This window comes from Falco biarmicus, chromosome 7 (assembly GCF_023638135.1).
Source record: "Falco biarmicus isolate bFalBia1 chromosome 7, bFalBia1.pri, whole genome shotgun sequence".
Taxonomy (NCBI): Eukaryota; Metazoa; Chordata; class Aves; order Falconiformes; family Falconidae; genus Falco; species Falco biarmicus.
In genome coordinates this window covers 11,426,841-11,440,484 of record NC_079294.1, presented here as the reverse complement: position 1 = coordinate 11,440,484, position 13,644 = coordinate 11,426,841, and the positions used below count along the sequence as shown (strand labels likewise).

At 39.3% G+C, this 13,644-nt stretch overlaps 1 long non-coding RNA gene across 3 annotated transcripts in view; it reads right to left on the bottom strand.

Annotated features, from left to right (window-relative positions):
- Nucleotides 1-13,433, bottom strand: part of LOC130152828 (uncharacterized) — a 37,688-nt gene extending 24,255 nt beyond the window's left edge. Inside the window, exons 1-2 of one of the 3 annotated variants that reach the window (XR_008823116.1) lie at nucleotides 12,727-13,433; nucleotides 10,566-10,666 (exon numbers count right to left, since the gene is read on the bottom strand). This is a non-coding gene — a long non-coding RNA (uncharacterized LOC130152828). The remainder of the gene's footprint in view (nucleotides 1-10,565; nucleotides 10,667-12,726) is intronic. The other 2 variants (XR_008823115.1, XR_008823114.1) reach the window with 2 other exon arrangements.
- Nucleotides 13,434-13,644: the final 211 nt, after the last annotated feature.

The window sequence follows — 13,644 nt, the reverse complement described above, 5'->3', positions numbered from 1 at the left end:
TGTCCGTCTCTATTTTTATTCTTGTTTATTTCTGAAGTGTGAATGGGGTGGAAAATCCATCCACTAAAAGGGAGATGGAGATAATTGAACTCTTTTTATACAGTCCCAGGTAGAAATCAAATCCAAGACCCAGAGGTGAAAGGTGGGTTCTGTAACTACTATACCAAACTATTCTTGGTAATTATCAGCATGAGCGTAATTATTAAAATTTCAATTATACTCACAGTATTACATCTCTCCAAGGGGTTTAACTCCACTGATTTTCAACTTGTCTTGTTTTTTTGGTAGACATCCAGTTGGAACAAAGTTGCTGGATAATATTTTTGACACAAAAGGGTAACACACTTTTCAGAATACGTGATCTATATGTTTTGTCCTCAATGACACTTGTGTGCTTCCAGATTTTGATTGCTTGGTAACACTACTTGGCATAGCGAGGTATCTACTTCAATAGATTTAAATTACTTATTACACAAGAAACAAAAAACTGCATCCAGACTTTTCTCTCTTAAAATCTAAAGTTTGAAATTGCTATCTAGATTAACAATACTGCACCTTTTGATTTTAAAATAATGTGCACTCTTTGTCTGCTAATAACTTTTTACATATCTGTTTCCTAAAATTTAATTAGCTAATGTATGAAGCCAAATAATTTATCTATTTTAAAATATTTTGTTTATATATCTTGTTAACTGTTTCTGAGTATTCAAACCTAAAATGCCTAATAAAATAAGGATTTATGATCAGTGGGAACCACATGAAATAATTCTGTTTCTTTATTGATTTTGTATTATCATATTTGTTGCTTACACATTATGTTTGAGTTCGAGTTACTTGGTGTTTGAGCAGCTCTGAGTAAAAGTGCCATATTATTCTGTATTTACAGGAGTGATACTTTCAGTAAATGCTTATGAGAGAGACCATTCTGTCTAGAAGAGGTATGGAGACTTCAACTTGAAGACTGAATATGAAGGCAAAAGTGACTTACATCCTGAAGATGTGTGAACTCAGCACAAAACAAATTAAACAAAACAATGTTAAACAGCAGCAAAGGTATCCTATATTCCTGCTGCTCATCATATGGGCGTGAAAGAGACCTTGTTTAACAACTGTAAGATCCTTAAATCTTCATGGGAAAATGGAAAACATCCACAAGAACTGGAGGAAAGAAGACTACGGTAAGCCTGGAAGAGTACTAAAAAAATCACTTGAACTAGATGATCATTGCATACCCCTTCCAACTGATACATTCTACTCTATTTTAAAAATATTCTATTCTATTCTATTTCTATTCTATTCTGTTCTATTATTCTATTCTATTCTATTCTATTCTATTCTATTCTAAGCTATGCTATTCTATGCTATTCTATGCTATTCTATGCTATGCTATGCTATGCTATGCTATTCTATGCTATTTTTTTTGGGGGTGGTGGTGGTGTTACTGTTCTTGTGTTCTTTGATGGGCATCTGCTTCTGGCCACAGGATGCTGCATTAGATGAACATTTAGACTGATACTGTATGGCCAATTTTAATGTTTTTCTGTAAGAACTATCCTTTTAACAGTTACAAGGTAAGGCTGCAATGTGGCCTGAGAACATCTGTTATACCAGCAGGATGTTGAATTTAGTGACAGGGTTTATGTGTAATCAAGAATCTAGAGAAACAATAGATGGGTGTATTGCCAGCTTGCACAAACTCTTGATTCACAATTAGCGCATTTTGAAGAGTGGACCAATTCATTGTACTTTTGTAATGTAGGGACCTAATGGAAGGTTTCAAGATCAAACACAAACTGTACCCAGTGTTACAGATATGTGCCTTGTTAGTACAACCATAAGGGGGAAACAGAAAACAAAGCACCATTAGTACAAGGGTACTTTACAGTACAAGTACTGATGCATAGAAAACCATGCAATAGCTTTGGAGGACCCTCCCTGACTCCCCCACCCAAAAGTAGAATGTTTTTAGGTACTATAATTTTTTTTTTTACTTTTATGAGAAGATAAATCTTTGTCAAAAGGCAAGGGGTGAAATAAACCCATGATTTTAAGGATTATAGTAGGGACCTGAGCTATTTTGCGTGTACTAGTGCCATGCAAAACTTTGAAAACAACCATATGGTGCAGCTCAGAACAGGAAAACAAAGGCCAACAGATAAGCTCGGCATCTATAAACATGTAAGGCTACAACAATGTCATCGGCTCTTTGGAAGAAAAGTAATCAAAAACAACCCAATTGCAGTTGTACAATGGAGGGTTGAAGTATCACCAGGAGGAGTGTAAATTGTATTTACAATGTCAGGTAAATTTTTCAGCCTGAAATGATCATATAGGTATCAGAACTCGAAAGAATTTATTATTTTAACTAAATGGCTTTGTATAAAAATGAAATACAAGCCAAAACCATATAAAAAAATGATTAGGTACTGTGAATATACTCCAACAATTAATATAAATTTGCCAAGATGTAGTTAAGGGACAGAAATGTCTTCTGGGCACATTGCACCCAGAAAAACACTGAGCATTTCTGCAAAGTAAAACTATCTGCTAAGTAGTTTTACTATTTGCAAATATTTACTATTTGCTATCTCCAAAAATAGTTTTACTAGCAAAAATAAGTGGAAAAAAAACCCCTAGTGAAAATTAATGTAAGAATTATGTAAATTGAAAATGACTGTTTAACCGGCCGTGTGATATTGCCAGCATGTTTGGTTAACGGTGTCTTGCCAAAATCTAGCTCTGCCCCATAAACACTGGCAATGGGCTGATGGGCTGGTTCTCATTCTCTATGCAAGTAAAAAAGATTCCTTTATAACAAATGCCTCTGGCACTAGTTTGTCATGTTACCTGTCCTTCCACTTTGTCAGGGCTTCCCACCCTTGCAGCTGAGGACAATCATGCTCTGAATCCCAGCTGCTGTAGCCGACACATGAACACGGCCTGTGCTCTCTACCACCTCCGCTGTGTGAGCAGTAGCTTCCTACATAAACTGGAGGCTGCACATATGTTTATAGTAAACTTATGATTACACATATGGTTATAGTAAAGCTGGTCCTTCTCTGCCTTGGAAAGTCCTTTTGAATGAAAGCAAAAGTCTCTGGTATGTTTAGATCAACACTTTTGGTTTGTTTGGTGTACTCTGGTCTGGGGTCTAAGCCTGGATCTGGAAAGAGAGACATCTGATTTGTGAGATACAGTGGTACTTTGGTACAAGGAAACTTTGAATATACCATAAAGACCTCCTTCCTGGACACTCACTAAGTTAAAATGAATCCAGAGTCCTGGTAAACAAGCAGAGAACATTTGGGCTGCTCTGTATCCACTGCCTGCAGGTACCGGGATGCCATAAACCAGAGGGCACTGCTAGGAATATGGAAAAGGAGAGGGAAAGGTCAGAGAGATAAATGCCAACAGTCACAACAGAGACAGATGCTGTGGGGTTAGTTGTAGTACAGAAAATGTCTTATTTTTTAAATGGGAGATGAAACTGATAATTGCAGTGTTCCTGATGTTACTGAATAGGGACTACGCCAGAATATGTTACTTTACCTTATATTACAGATGCAGATGCTGAAGGAAGACCTGGTGAATGAGATGCAGACATTTTTGTACCTCACCAGCAAACAGGTGATTCCATGGTCAAATGCTCCAAACCTTCAAGTGATAAATCCATCTCCAAACCCTAGTAATTGTTACTACAAGCACATCTCTAAATGAGATTTTTGACTTATCTATAAATACATTATTTGCCAGCTGAGTAAGCTTTATAACAGCTGAAGGCAGTAAAGGCCACAGATAAATCTGGTACTTTATCAGCGCAGCTAAAAAAACTGAGAAAGCCTTTTGTCCCTCCCCAAAACCCTGTGAAGCAACGCTGTCTTCTCTCAGATAAAACTCAGCTGGTGTAAGCCAGAAATACTTCTGAATGCATTTTGCAGGACACTATCTTCTTGTTTATCAGTACAAGATAGTTGATGTCACATTTTCCTGGCCTCTCTACCATTCTAGTAAACTAGGTGAACTTTTATTGAAAAACATTAAGATGATAATTTTTACCAATCATTAAAAAAATAAGATAAATGAAAGAAAAGTTGTGTGAGTAACCAGGAAAGATTAGCAAGTCTGTGAGAATGGGTTTAGAATATTTTATATAGGCAAATGAACATTAACACATGCAAAGCTGTTGAGCTGTTGCATCTACCAAAAACACAGGTCAACTCACAGAAGAGTTCCTGATCACTGCAACAGAAAATTGGAACTTGGAGCAAAGTAAGCATATATGTTTTTCTGTAAGTTTAAAAAAAAAAAAAATGTGCTAGCCCTAATTTCCCTGAAATAGCTTTATTAGAAAATACTGCACCTAGGGAAGTGATTATGTATCTTGAATTTATTGTCCTTTGTCATCTACAAGTCTATTGCCTGCCAGCAAGTGGCACAGTTAGGGGTAGGGAGCGAAGCAGATGGCAGACCTGTGCAGTCTCAGGTATTTGGTGCTCCTGCCCGTTCTCAGCCTAGCTACCTGCGGAAAACGGTGTACAAAATTGCAGTTAAAATAGTGGCTGCCACAGATTGCCTGTTGTGTTTATGTCTGATTAAATTACAGCATGTTAGCACTACAGCAGCAGTGGATTCACCCTGAACCTGGTGGTAACAGGAAACATGAGCTGCAGAACCGATGGTGGCTTTGCCATGAAATCTGGGCAGATACATACATCGTACGAGCTCACGTTTGTGGCTGTATCCATTTTTTGCCTCTTCCCAGTAAATGCATGCTCACTCCCTGAGCCACCATCCATGTGTGAGCATAATGCTGCAAATCTCTGTGGTGCCCACACCTAGGAGGATGTTGTAGAGTTGCTGTACTCCAGATGGAGAAGCTGCACTGTCCCCAAGACCAACTAATGTGATGAAGGTTAGCAAGGACCTGCTTTTTTTGCCAGAGAAAGCCTCAGGTAAATGATAGCTGCCTAAAACATAGGAAGCAGAGCAAATGGTCTGACCATCTCTTAATAGTACTGGTGTTTGACGGGAAGGGTTTGGATGTCGGGTATCCACACAAGGCACCGCACAAAGCACTTCAAAGGCTATCCTGAAAGTTGTTAAGAAATTAACTTGATAGTATAGGTGGCTTAAGGATATATCCATATCTTTTTCTCTAAATGCTTTGTGGAGGTTTAGAAGGGAAGTTGTGACACTGGGAACTTAACTGCAATGTCCACAATTATTGAGGGTAAATGTTGCTGTGGAAATCTATTTAGTTACAGCTCACTAGAAATGGTCAAAGAATAAATCAGCTCTTTTGCAAGATGTGTATTAAGAGACATGACTGGCTAGCACAGGAGGAGCTGGAGACAAGCTGTTACATGGCCAAGAGCAGGAGTTTGGATTTTGGCAAAGGGTCAGAGGGATGGAGTGAATGGCACAGGAGGAATGCTGCCTTAGCTGCTGGCAGTTGGGCAGCACGTAGAGGGGGGAGCCAAGAGTAAGGCATATTAGAAGGGAAGTTGCTATATTAGAGGAAAACAAAATCATGAAATGGGGCTGCAATGGTAACAGGAACAGTGGTTTCATTTTCTTCATGCAGTGTGGAAATGGATGAAATATGAATAAGGTCAGTGTCGAATGTATTGCCGTGAATGAGAATCTAATGAAAATGAGGAGTCTAATCCCAGGAACAGGCAGTGTAAGTGAAGTACAGATGCTTTTATAGTGTACAGGATGGTGGATCTCTCAATCCTCCATAATCATACTTCTGACCTTAAGTGATGTATATGCATGGGCAAGCCTATGTGTACAAATGCACATGCGCAGTAGGGATGTGCATTGTCATAACTACTTGTTACAAAGCAAAAATTGCCATCCGATCATTTCGCACAACAGAATCTCCTGTGTCAATGGTAGCTCCTATGGATTTAATCGAGTCAGCAGGTTCTGCCTGTATTGCCCAAGGCATGATGGCAGCACCTGCCAGCAAAGCACCCCAGTGTCATTGCTCCTCGCACCCTCTCTTGTATCTGACCCTGGAACCTTTGATTTTGAAAGGACACTGTTTTCTGCCAGACTTGAGAAATTAGGATTGTACCACTTGCATGCTCCACCTTCCCTACAAATCCATTTTTTTCTTTTAGAATAGTTTGTTTTCAACTCTTTTTTGTCTAATGTTTACAGACATGGTGTGAGTATCTAACCGAGGATGCAGAGCTACATCATTATACTCCACTGTATCCAGCAAAACCAGTTCCCAATGCAACTTGGAAACCTGAAAAAAACAAACTGCTTTCCCTACCATACCCCAAGCTTCCAATGGTATGTCAAAAAATTCCAAACACTCAAACCTATCCGACATAAGACTGTGTAACTCTACTGCCTTAAGTCAAGCATATTTTAAAGTATATGATGACCTTGTGCTAGGACTCATAGCCTGAGCATGTAAGGACATCTGCCTCAACCAGATAAATATCAATGTTTTCAGTGGGTTTTGCACTGGTGGTAGCTCTAAAAATCTGCCTGTTGGTAAGCTGTCATAAAGAAATTCAGTATTTGCCCTGGTTCTTCAGTTACTTTGTTTAAAACCAGCCAACCAATCCCCAAACCAATGACCAAAAAAAGCTGTCTCCCTTGATATGTTATTTTTTAATCCACATTTTGATTACATTATATCATTTTTCCTGCACAGAAAAAAATAGTGTAGGGAAGTTTTAGAACACCTGTGCTGATGTTAGCTAGACACGTAGGTATGTCTGTACCTGCTGCTCTAGATGGTTTGGCTCTATGTCTGTGTGCAACATGGGCTTTGACAGTATTTCTGTATTTATGTGTTATATTTGATCATGAGGCAGTAATTTATTAAGCAATGACAACAAGGGATATACCTGTATAAATAAAAGGATGAAAACAGAATCCCTAGATGACTGCAGAAACATACAGAGATACTCCAAGCTCTCTGCTCTTCCCATTGTCACTGACAGGAGATGGTGCTATGCTGGGGATTTGTTCTTAACCACAAAACCATAAAAAGAGTTACTAGACTTGTCATATAATCATTATATTGGATAAAAACATACAGGTAAATTCAATAAATAACAGCCATCTTCATTTTTTTTCAGTTTCCACTAATTCTTCTGTACAAATAGGTATTTAAATAACATAGGCTATAAAGCAGCAGCAACCAGCCAGAGTGTATGTGTATAGAAACTCTCCAATATAAATTAGTGCCTTTTAAAAATCACTGTAAACTCTGTTTTCTGTAATTATAACAAACACTAGAGTTTTACACATGTAATAGTAATTTTTTAGTGTCTTCACCGTTATTTTCCTTTTGATTTATTTAACTAATCTAACTTGAGCAAACAATGTTAAGTGGGGAAACAGATGTGGTTAAATAGCCCATAATTATGCCTTTAGTCATCTGTTACCATCACAAGGCTCCTCCTGCTACTCTGACCAGAAAAAGTGACCTAACTGATTTCACCAGCAGCCTTGCCAGTGCCTGATGCAGAATAGATGGCCTTATTAAGCAATCAGAAAAAAAAAAATAAATAAAAATCAACCATTACAGTGGAATAGTAATCAGCAGTGTTTATACTAGCCCCACAATGCACAATCAGAACCATGAATTCTGCTAATTGGGTACCTTCTGCATCCAGAGGTGCCTGCAATAGGAAACAAAAGGGACTTGAAAATTAGTGTTTGTAGCAATTAGTTTCTGCCTAAAGGCTTAGCCCAGTTCATGGAAGCCATGATTCAAACAGGGATTATTATAGTAACTATGGTATTTAAATGTCCTCTGTCATTATTTAGCATCAAATTTAGCATAGCAAGACTAATTTGGATTTACTCTTTAAGACTAATTTGGATTTACTCTTTAAAATATGATTGTTGGGAATTTTTAAAGTCCCAAACTGCAAACCATTTATTTTATGCTTTTTTACATTTCCCACATCAGTTGTTTTCTTTTAAAGATTATGAGCCTGTTTCAGACTAACTGTAGAGGTGATTAAATGTGTTTGCTATTGAATGGCTGAGATTTAACAAATGGTATATTGGAGACTGTTGGACTATTGTTTTTCACAGAATGATCTGTGCTATATTGGCACGTTGAGGGATTTCATACTTCATATAAATGTAAAGACTGCAAGTTTATTGTTTATAAACACAGCCACAAATTCACACCAGTGAGTAGCAGTATACAAATGTCTAAGAAGAGAAATTTAGGTATGCAATTTTCTGAGTAAACTGCTAGTGCATTTACAGATGGGCCTCGGTGAAAGCTCAGTGGATTATATTAAATTGGTTACAAAAAGCCTTTTGCCCTTTTCTTTCCTTTGAATCTTTAGCATTTCTGACGTAATAATCTGATAGACAAATGTCCGTGCTTCAGTTCTTACCATTATAGACTCCCTGCTGTAGGTGCTTAAAGGACAAATTAACAGTAGCACAATTCGAGTAACCTCTTCACCTTTTCTATCAAAGCATCAGCTGCATGTTCTTGCTTTGCTAAAGCTCTCCATATGGTTACAGCAGGACTGTGACAATAGTATACAAAAAAACCTTAGAATTCAGGGGGGAAAAAAACAACTCGGGAAGAAATAGGAAAAGGGAGGCAAAAAGTCTTTAAGTCAACCCTTAGTCTTAGCTCTGCTCTTTAAAGGTTACACTGAATAACAGAAATGTAGCATCTACAATTTATTAATAAGTTGCCATCCTCATTAGTTAACTGCTGTTTAATCAGTATGTGATTAACTGTGTGACCTTAAAAAGATTGTTATTAATACAAAACATTACATTACGAAACCATTAAGTTATAGGAAAATATTGGTACTTTGAAGACAATCAGAATGATAAGTGTGATAGTTTTTAGAGATACTGTACCAACATTTCCTCTGACTGATTGCATTACATATTGATATTAGCAAGTATCAGTATGTAGTGCAATCAGTCAGTGGAAAATGAGTGAAATGTGAACTAATGAGAGCTAATTGTCTCATATAATAGCAAGGACACAGAATTCTATCAATTAAATTAGTCTGAGTTGGAACAACTATCAGTGTAATAATGTTGATAATATCAACCAAATTAGATGTAATGAAATAAATGGTATGCTAAAGATCAAGGATACCCATCGGCCTCGACCCCCACCTCCTGCTAACTCGTGAGCAAGCCTCCTGACTTTGGGCTCAGTTTGCTCCGAGTTCTGCCTGACGCACAGCCTGAAACGTGCAGTTCTGCGTTGGGAGCACAGGTACAGCAGGCAGTTTTACAATTCTTGCAATTTGCATCTGGCAAATGGGGGAACCCCTCTGGGAAGGCGAGGCAGTGAGCAACAAGCAGTAGAGTTATGCCATTAAAGACTATTTCTAGCTTCGGCACAGCTCTTGGTGAAACCAGGGGATGTGTTGGGTGAGAAATGCTGGCTTGAGCACACCGGGTGTGGAGGCTTTTGTTTTTCCCTTTGGGAATTACAACCGAACATCTGCATTGCGTGACCAGTAATGACTCATGGTGATCAGCACCGTTTTCTCTCTCCTTGCTTAGTCCCATTCCTTCCAGTTGCTGTTGGGCAAGGCTACTGAAGGTGTTCCACAGCTGTTCACAAACAGGTCCCAGACTCTAAATGCACACAGGACACTGAATGGCCATTTTCAGAGATGCTGAGCATACAGCAGCTCCCACTGAGGCAGAGGGAAGAACTGGGGCCATCAGTCTTTCAAGTCTTGGTATTCAGGAGTTCAAATGGACCTAGAAGCCTGACTTCACCAGCTTCTGAGGTTCCAGCCTCTGAAATTTCTGTTTATTGTGTATTTAAGCACTGTATACTGCTCTGTTTCACCCCCCCCACTGTCAGTCTTTCTAATTCTGTGATCACTATGACCAAGAGATGCACGTTGAAAGACCAAGTAATCTATCAGTCGCTCCTGTAACAGGGCTTGGGATTATTAACAACATGAATTCGCAAAAGGAATAGAGAACATTGATCTGGGTTTATGAAATGAGACAGAAAGACATTTAATTGATTTTAACAGTCCTAATCACCTGTTAACTGCAAATCCCTCCTCAGTTAACACCCTAGAAATGTATCCTGATAAAATAAAAAACAACTAAGGCCAGAAATTGGATATTCAATGGTCAGAGACATTTTCAAGTTTAAGATAAAGACCAGACCACCAGTTTTTGACTCACATAAAATTAGTTTCAAATTGTTATAACAGAGTCACAGCTTCTGGACTTTCTCAGAAACATGTGAAACAACTTGATGTCCAGACTGAGTGTGAGCACCATGAAGGGTTAAAAGGTGAAAATCCCAAATGAACTTTGTGTTGCAGTGAAAAATTATCTGTAAAGCCCACTTGCTGCTGCAAGGCCTTTGGACCACGCTATCATGCAAGTATTTGAGCTGGTGAGATATGGTTAAAAGTAACTCACATATAAAGAGCAGATACAGGACAGGGACCATAGAAGCAAGTGAGCTGGTAAAGGTTGGCAAAATAGGACAGAGAAAATGCATGCAACTTGTGAAGCGAAAAAGGGAGAAATAATAATAAAAAGGTCTGTGAGTTTAGACTTACCACAGCCTTTTTTTCTGGCTGAATATCGTAAAAGGTGAACGCTGGCACTGTTGCAGAATTCACTTTGCCAATCTGCATTCCTTCCTGGAGCTACTCTCAGTCTAGGATGGCAGAAACACGGAAAAAAGTCAGGGCCACACAGGCAATCAGTTCTACCAGGGATGTGATGCGTGCTTATCTGAAATTGCAGCTTGGGAAAGCATGATAGAGAGAGAATGCCCTAGCAAAATTGCAAGGTTTGTCCAATGACTGTTATGTTATCCTTTAAAAAACCTGCAGCTGTGTAGGAATGTTTAAAAATCAGCCATACAACTGGATGAAGGGAATTTTTCTAGCCATATCAAATGAAGTGGACGTAAGAGTGTTACAACTGAGCCATCTCACTGATATCCCTTTGAGGTAAAATTCACCTCCCTGTATTACAGGATCACAGGAGGCAAATGCTGGAAATGTCACCGTGCTACAGAAAGCTTGTGTCAGAGAAGGGTAAGGCACCTAATCCATGCGTGGTGCTGAAACCACATCACTGAAAAACATGACTGCCCACTAGCTGCATGTTTTATTTATTATTTATTATTTAGAAAGCATTTGACACCTTTCTACCTCAAAGGCTTAGAGGGATGCTGGCAGCTGTCAAGATTCAACAACACACCACTGAACTCACCACAGACCTCTGCTGTCAGTACCAAATCCCAGTGTGAAGAGCAACAGGTGAGACTGGATTGCTTCCATTGGGCTGGGCATAAACCCCCCACCATCTCAACAGGAATACTGAATTTATTTGGAAACTGCTGTGAAAGGATTTTGACATATAGAAGGAGCAGAAGTTTCCATTGGTGGGACTGTCCTAACTGATCTCTGACACACTAACAGCGTGATGACTGTACCACAGTGACTGAACAGACGTGAACTGTCCTGAATATGTTGAAAAGATCAAGCACATACACTGACATAAGTTGTAAAGATACAATGCTTTTTAGTAGTAGAAATACGGTTAGAGAAAAAGGGACTCTGCCAAAAACTAGCTGATAATCTTACTTAAACTTTGTGTGGATGGGAAAAAAAATCAGGAAAGGAATTACAGAAGCACTAAGGGTGGAAAGGCCTAGGGAAGGCTAGCCGACATGAAGATCAGATAGATGATGGATGGACCGGTGAGGCCACAAGGATACCAGTCTGACTAGAGAAGTACCTGGAAACTCTGCTACAATATCATCACAGGTCATGCGTGAACACACAGATGTATTTGTTGAAGTTATAACAATCAGTGAGTGAATAAATTTGTCAGCTAATTCTCTTAATACATAAGGATAAGTGAAATATTTAATGTAGAGTCTTACATGTGATTACCAATGGTTATTTTCAGTGGACCTTCCAGGTCCTTATTGTTCCTTCTACTTTTCATTTAGGAAGACTATTATCTCATCCATTTTTGAGTTGCCATTAATTTCACCCCCCTCATCTGTTAATGGACTTTCTTTCTCTTTTGTATTTACTTCCCTAGCCATAAAAGCCTTTTTAATCCTCCCGAGCCCCTTTTTATTCATTCTGGGATTGATTGTAATGCTACGCTGTGCCCTGGGTAAGTAGCTACATTGCCCCAGGAGCAGGCCAGAGAATTAACTAGGGCTTGGAGCTCTGGTCTCTCCCTGCGCTCTGCTCCTGAAGGCAGGGCTGGGTTGTGGCTATGCAACTTCCAATCTAACCAGTAACTTCGGCTGGCAAACCAGAGGGAAAAGCATTTTGCAGATACAGTGCCTTCTTTTGCTTGCAGGCGATGGGTCCTGCTCTCCATGCCAAACCTCTTGCTGCACAAGAGAGCAACACGCAGCCGGTAATGTAACACTTTTCTGTCTCTGTTAGTCTCAGCTTCAACATTTTAATTTTTCATACCCTTGAGCTAGACAAAGAAGTTGCGATGCTGTGCTGGTCAGCAGGCACACAGGTACTATTAAAAAGCCACAGTTGGGAACCTAGGTAGGGAAACAGCATCATGTCCTGGTGCATCGTTGGTGGGTAACGCCTCAAATAGTTCACCTTCTGCTTTTTGGCTCCCCATGTCAACTTTCTCTATTTAAGTCTGGATGTTTTAGATTGGTTTGCTAAATGGACCTTCTAGGATTTGACTGCATGTGTGTGTGTGCAATGTCTGTCTGCCTACCTTTTAGATATTCCTGTTCTCCCTTTCTCTCCTTCCCTCTCCTCTGTAGTTTGCCAGCCTTTCTTGCAAATCCATTCACACAGGAATCGAGAATCCAAAGGTGTTAGGGACACAGGTGATCAGGCCAGGACAAGAAATCCTGTGAATGCCATCTCTGAGGGAAGTGCTGCAGCCAGTGCTTCATTAGGCATGAGGGAATCCACTGCTTGGTGAAGTTCTACCTCCTGTATGGGTTGTCTGGTATCTAATCAAGGGAAACTTCTGTTTGAAGCTTTTCCCGTGGCTGGGCTGCCAGTAAGGGCTTGTGTATGTGCCTTCTCTAACGTCAAGTAAGCTCATGCTGTATGTTAACATTAACTCTGTCAAAAGAGCAGTTGGCCACAACACAAAAATCCATCAGCTTCATTAGTTTAGTTTAACTGTGGGCTGAACAACTGCTTTCTTTTCTACTTTTACAACTCTTTATAATCTCAGGTATATCAGCAATACTTCACAAAGGCAGTGTTTAGGTTTCATTTCCCCCTGCCCCCAATTTTCTTTTTCACAGGAGCTATCTGTGGTACATACATTAATTCAAACTTAATATTCACCTTTTTTGAGGGCTCCCTTGCCATCTTTAGTACGTTTGTTTTTATGAAATCAGATAGCTTTTAATTTATGTCTTACTGGTATGTTTTCAGATCGCTTCCGATGGCTGTTTCTTTTTCTCTAGGAATTAACGTGGTTTCTTGTTCTGGGTAATAAAAGTTTGTAACTTGAGAACCTCCTTAATACATGTGTGATTGTATTTGTTATCCAACAGAGAGATGGGAGGTCAGGATTTCTCCATAATGGTTTTTACAGGCTGGAGAAATAATTATCCTTCCTTGGCTCCGTGTGCTTTGTAGTAGGAGCTGTTCTTCCCTCCAGGTTTGCTCA